Genomic DNA, 6,641 nt, shown 5'->3' on the forward strand with positions numbered 1-6,641 from the left:
CTTCTGGTACTCCAGCAGCCTCGTCAGGGGCTGGAAGTAGATGGGGTGAGGGGGGGGCCAACCCGGAAGACACGGCCCCCCGAAATGAGCGTGGTTGGTAGGTTTAGGGCCATCGCGCTGGAGGGAGCGAGGGCCGCCCTGGCCGACTGCGGGCCCTGCACTTGTGGACACCGCGCTCGGGACTGTATTATGTTTTTCTTTCTTTTTTTTTTTTTTTTTGTGAGTCAGAGTCTCACTCTGTCGGCCAGAGTGGAGTGCAGTGGCCGCTCCCGGCCCCCGCAGCCTCGGCCTGTTGGGCTCCGGCGATCCTCCCGCCTCAGCCCTCCAAGGAGCTGGAACTGCAGGCGCGCGCTACCACATCTGGCTAATTTTTGATTTATTGTGGAGATGAGGTCTCGCCAAGTTGCCCAGGTGGGTCTCGAACCCGTGGGCTCAGGCAATCCACTCACCTTGGCCTCCCAAAGGCGCGGGATTACAGGCTAAGCCACTGAGCCCGACTTGCATTATGTTTTTCAAATGGTAAGTCTGGAAACACCTTTCGTGACATTATTTTCAAAGAAATCTGACGTCTTTTTTTTTCCTCCAACAGGCTGGGGTCTGCTGTGTGTGATTTCTGGAAGGTAAAGCATGTGTCCTGGGATACCGAAAAGGAAAATCCCATCACGTGCAGCCAACATGATTCAAAAAGCCAGTGACGAGGCCTTGGGGGGGAGGGAAACCTTCCTGATTAACTTTGTCCATGTGGTGCTCGTGCAGCCACTGACTTGATAACGATCGTTATTGAGAACATTTTATAGTAGGTGTGGGAAAGCCATGCCAGTCAGAAATTATGTTTTATTCCAGGCAACAAGCTGGGCTTCAACAGGACTTCATAAAGTTAGTTTCTTTAGGGAACTTAAAGCTCAGTGGTATGATGCTTGTTATAAAAACTTCTGAATACTTCCATGAGACATACCCATTTCTAAAGAAATGCACTCTTTAGAAAAATGCACCAGTTAGCACAATTTTTCAGTTTATGATCCCTGATTTATGACTGGTTAGGATAGTGAACATTTATGAAAAGAAACAGCTCTAGAATCCATTTGGGAAAAAGAAAAAGAGAGTTGCTTCACCTATAAAGACAATGTGACCTCTGGTGTCTGTAATTTCAGTGCTCCTAGAATTAGATTACTGCTTCCTCTTTTGGCAGACTCTATATGTTGCTGCTGAAACATTTTTTTCTAATGACTTTTGTGTTACAACAGTATGTAGAGCCTGGAAGCTTCTCAATAAGTATTTATTGAATGAATTACTAAACAGACTGTCACATAATTTTATCAAATGAGTTCAAAAACACCAATTAGATTCCACTCTTAGGCTGACAGTGTAGATCCAGGTGCCTATGGTAGAGGCTGTTGAAAGCAAAGGGTGGTGCTGCTGGGCCTCAGGCCCTCACTGACGCCATGTGGGGACCGGTGCCTGCCGTTCAGCTGGCACTGTTGTCGTGGGCTTGCATTGTGCATCGTCCTGTATTCACTTCATAGCGCTGGAAATGTGTGGTCCTTGAGCCTTTGCATTTTTTTCTTAATGAATACATTTTAGATATCACTTCAGCTATATTTAGAGTGTCCTCTTCATTTGTTTGTATTTTCCTAACACAACCTACCAACTTTTACAGCTGAATATTCCAGATTTTACATCCTTATAAACTTGCATCATTTTCCTAATTTTAAAATATTTATTCAACTAAAACTTTTGGTTATAAACTATGTCTTAGATACTGAGGACACAGATATTTACTAAGATTAAAAGAGTCATTCATCTGTTCTCAAACTACCAATTTGTGTGTTGCATATTTTTTATTTTTATATTGAAACGTTTATAAAAGTTTTTAATAGGATTTATTAAAAGTATCATCCATCTCAGCAAATTTTAGTAAGTCCCATATAAAAACAATGGTAGCTGTTTGTTATTTTTTAAAGTACATTAAAAGAGTAGAGAAATACTAGATAAATAAAATAAATGTTGTAGGTTTTATGATGCTAATCTTCTCAAAATCAACCATATTTAATAATGCAGTCTTCAAAATCTGTCTTGGAATTAGTTTTAGGGAACAATTAAGCTTTTTTTTTCCAGGTTTAGATTTTTTTTTTTTTTTTTTTGAGTTGGAGTCTCACTCGGTCACCCAGACTAGAGTGCAGTGGCCGCTTCCGGCCACCGCAGCCTCGCCTGCTGGGATCCAGCAATCCTTCCGCCTCAGCCTTCCGAGTAGCCGGAATTACAGGCATGCGCTACCACGCCTGGCTGATTTTTTGATTTATTGTAGAGATGAGGTCTCGCAGCCCAGGCGGGTCTCGAACCCGCGGGCTCAGGCAATCCACTCACCTCAGCCTCCCAAAGGCGCGGGATTACAGGCTGAGCCACCGAGCCCGGCTAGTTTAGATATTTTATTTTAGCCATTTTGGAAAGCCAGAGAAGTCCTGTTTTTTGTTTGTTTGCTTGTATTTGATTTTTAATTTTTAGTTTTTAAAAGCATATCTATTGGTTATAATTCGTACATCTTAAATTTTCCATAGGAATCTTGTAATCTCATTATAAATCCTTAATCTTTCTTATTCACCTGGTCCTTGAGGACTCTAAAGAAGTCAATTTCAAACAATTTATAGCCAGATATTATTGCACTCGGTTTGACAACTTTTAGCTCAGATGTTTCCCAGCGGCATATGAAACTGACTAAAGAAAGTCCCAGTGAGCCAAGGCAGAAAGTAACTTGAATTCACCAATTTAACTTCCCGTTTCTTAAGTAAGATTTCTATTGAGCCCAATTCATAAAGTGAGCTTTGTGACTGAGACAACCAAAATTACATTAAATTGATTATACTTGGAAGTCTGTGAACTCACAGAGAGCAAGACAAAAGCTCTGTGTGGCAGTTGCCATATTATGTGATGAAATATGCACTTTATTCATTTTTGTTAATTTATATTTTATATAGAATTAAAATATGAGGGCTTAAAATAATTTTGCTATAAAAGCAAAATATGTTTAATACATTTATTCTCTAGGACTTTTGAAAACACATAGCATGAATTAATTTCAGAAAGAATACTATAATAAACAAAATTATTTTGGCAAAGAAGAAAAATTGTTTCCTTACAAAATCACATGGTTACTTATACTCTACTTCAATCAGACATAATGATTTTAATCTGGAAGTTGTCAGTCTATCTACCTACATAGCTATGTGATTTTGTTTACACATTTAGAATTATGTGCTCAAGAAAATGTTAAAGAGAATTGATAAACTTCACTTTATGATACAAACACTTGAAGTAATTTGTTAAAATATACTCAGAATGTTTTTTGTTTGGCATGATGGTGTTAAATAAAAGTCTCATCATTTCTAGAAAATACTATATGTAGTTTATTCTATTTTTAAATTATATGTTTTTACTTTGTCATAGTACTTACTATGGAGAAATAAGATTTTATGTTGTAAATGTATTTAAAACAAGACATTCTTAGCCACATACTTTTAAAAATATGCACATTTAAAATATCCTTTCAAATTTTGAAGTAATTTAGTTTGCCTAAAGATTCATTGTTTTAAATGCATTTGTGACATAAAAATATGATTTCTGAGACTCAAAGAAGAGAATAGTTGTCACTTAGTCTCTGCAAATGTTTTGAAGAAATAAATTATGAGCAAGTTTGGGTTCAAATTTAAAAAGAATGATGTTATAGAAACAAATACACAGAGTTAATAGGAGATGGAGCTCCTTGCCATATAATAAGCAACAGTTATGGTTTATATGAAATTTCAAAAATCTTATGACATGAGGAGAACTTAATTTGAACCTCAATTTCTCTTGTCCTTTTTTTTAACACTAATGAAAGTTAATGCCAAAATATTCTAAGTGATTCAACCTTTGAGTTGAACTCTCCATACTAAACACCAAACAATTAGGAAGTCAGTAGACTTTGACCATGTCTATGCAGCCAAAATGAACACAGCATCTGTAGTCCAGTGATGTTGCTCATTCTAGTGAAGGTTTGCAATACTTTGAGTGTGACTCACTGCTGCTCTTACCAATGACCATTTGACTGCAAAAATACCTTTGCTAGTCAATAATTTGTTTAAACTCTGCCTATTCCTTCTATTTCTTCTCTTCCTTTTTTCATTAAAAAAGTAGATTATACCTTCATGTGGTAAAAACAATTCAAAGGTTTCACAAGAGAAAATGAGATTTCATTCCTGACCCCCATTTTCCATATTTCTTTTTCCCTCAGAGGAAAACATTTCTTTCCAATTCTCTTCTATCCTTCTACCATTATCTTATACCTGAATGGATATCTGCACATGTGCATTCTAACTTTTCATACCTAATTTGTAGCTTATTCTGCATACTTTTCCAAACATTTTTTCCCACTAACAATGTATCTTGGAAAAAAGCTGCTGTCTATCTGATGTTACATGACTATTGCATCTCAGGTGTTTAGCGAGACTTATTTAACTAGTTCAATCATGATGCGTCTTCAGGTTACTTTCAACATTATACTATATCAAATAAAGGTCCATTGTGAGAAGGATGATGAAGACATAGACACTTTCATGTAGGTGTATGAATGCATCAGAAGACATCTTTAGACATAAGGAGTTACTGGACCAAATTCATGCACAATATTTGAACTTTTGTAGATGTCACCAATTGCCCTCCATAGATGGCATGATTTATATTCCTATCAGTAACGTACGGAAGTGCTGTTCTCCACATTCTTCAAGGCAGGATGTCACTAACGTTTTGGTGCTTGATAATCTGACAAGTGAAAAATTGATGCTCATATTTCCACTTTGCTTTCACATTATAATCAATGAGACTGAGCAGCTTTTCATACCTTCTCATTCCATTTGTCCGCTCTACCATTTTTTTATTCAGCATTATGAAACATGCCTACTACTCATTAATACCCAAAGAATATTAGACAAGAGTACAACTGCATGTCTTGCTTTCTTTTTTGTTCTCTAAGCAAAATAAATACACGAGCCCTTATAGTTGGTTACTATCAATTATCTTTCCACTTTATGTAGCTTTATTAATTTTGTTTTTTACTGAGCATTTTCTTGTCTGAGGTCACAAATTAATCTAATAATAATTTTAAGAAAAATGGATTCCTCTCTGTGAAGATATCAAAAGCAACTGGAGCTTGGGAATATCTGTCATGTTACTCACTCACTTCATCCATATCTATGTCTTTTAATCAATTTTCAGAAAATAGCAGGTATGTCAGCCCATACAGTTCATGAATACTGGAGTTTACAATTTTGAAAGACACTGACAGACTGATATAAAACACTGGACACTATACCATTTGCTATTTCCGAAAGTTAGATCATTGCTTAACCAATAAAACCCCATTTACTGTAAGTAAATTTGAGCTATTTATGGTCCTATTCAAGCAACTCTATTAGAAAAATCAGCTGAGTTTATGTGTAAAAATTGCTACAATTCAATGTTTTTTAACATTGAGAAATTATTATTATCCCTTAATAATAATTATTAAAGTATTAAAGTGTTTTCCTTTTATTTTCAACACAGTGGACTATAAGAATGGAATGCTGCTGGGCTCGGTGGCTCAGCCTGTAATCCCGTGCCTTTGGGAGGCTGAGGTGAGTGGATTGCCTGAGCCTACGGGTTCGAGACCCGCCTGGGCAGCGGGACCTCATCTCTACAACAAATCAAAAAATCAGCCGGGCGTGGTAGCGCATGCCTGTAATTCCGGCTACTCGGAAGGCTGAGGCGGAAGGATCGCCGGAGCCCAGCGGGTCAAGGCTGCGGTGGCCGGGAGCGGCCAGTGCACTCCAGTCTAGGTGACCGAGTGAGACTCCAACTCAAAAAAAAAAAAAAAAAAAATGGAATGCTGATAGTACCTTTGCAGTTGCAGTTATGATAAGTTTAGATTAATCAATAGTTACTAATCAGAATGTTTGCTGTATTTTATTGAACTACAGATAAAATAAAAGGTAACCTTAGCTATATACATTTGTAAGATACATGATATAATTAATAGCATGGATACATTGTAAAAATAATTTTTCTAGAATCTATTTTCTATCTAAGTTAAGTCATGGCTTTGACATCTATCAGGATGTCTTGTTTAAGTTTGGTAACCTCGACTGTAAATCAACATAATCTCAGAGATGCTCTATGAGGCCACATTTAGATAAGTCCTCTTAGAAAAGACAATTACATCTGCATACTAAATCTAGCAAGGGGTTGTGATTTCAATATGCAACTTTTATCTACAGCATTTCAGAAAGTTGAAGTAGTATTCCACTTGTATGAATCATACTAGTAGAATGATCTTTAAAAAATTAAATGCAACAGTCACTCTTCTTTCTGTTTGAGTCAGAATCTCAGTCTGTAGCCTAGGCTGGAGGGTAGTGGCACACTCACAGCCACTGTAGCTTTTACCTGCTGGGACTACAGGTGTGCATTACCACACCTGACTAGTTTTTTTTTTTCTTCTTTTTTTTAATGTAGAGATGAGGTCTCATCAAGTTGCCCAGGCTGGTCTCGAACCTCTGGGCTGAGGCAGTCTTCTCACCTTGGCCTATCAAAGTTTTGGGATTACAGACTTGAGCCACCGTACCCAGCCAGCACTT

The sequence above is a fragment of the Carlito syrichta genome, unplaced genomic scaffold, assembly GCF_000164805.1.
Source record: "Carlito syrichta isolate Samal-C Ts95f unplaced genomic scaffold, Tarsius_syrichta-2.0.1 Scaffold308376, whole genome shotgun sequence".
NCBI classification, from domain to species: Eukaryota; Metazoa; Chordata; class Mammalia; order Primates; family Tarsiidae; genus Carlito; species Carlito syrichta.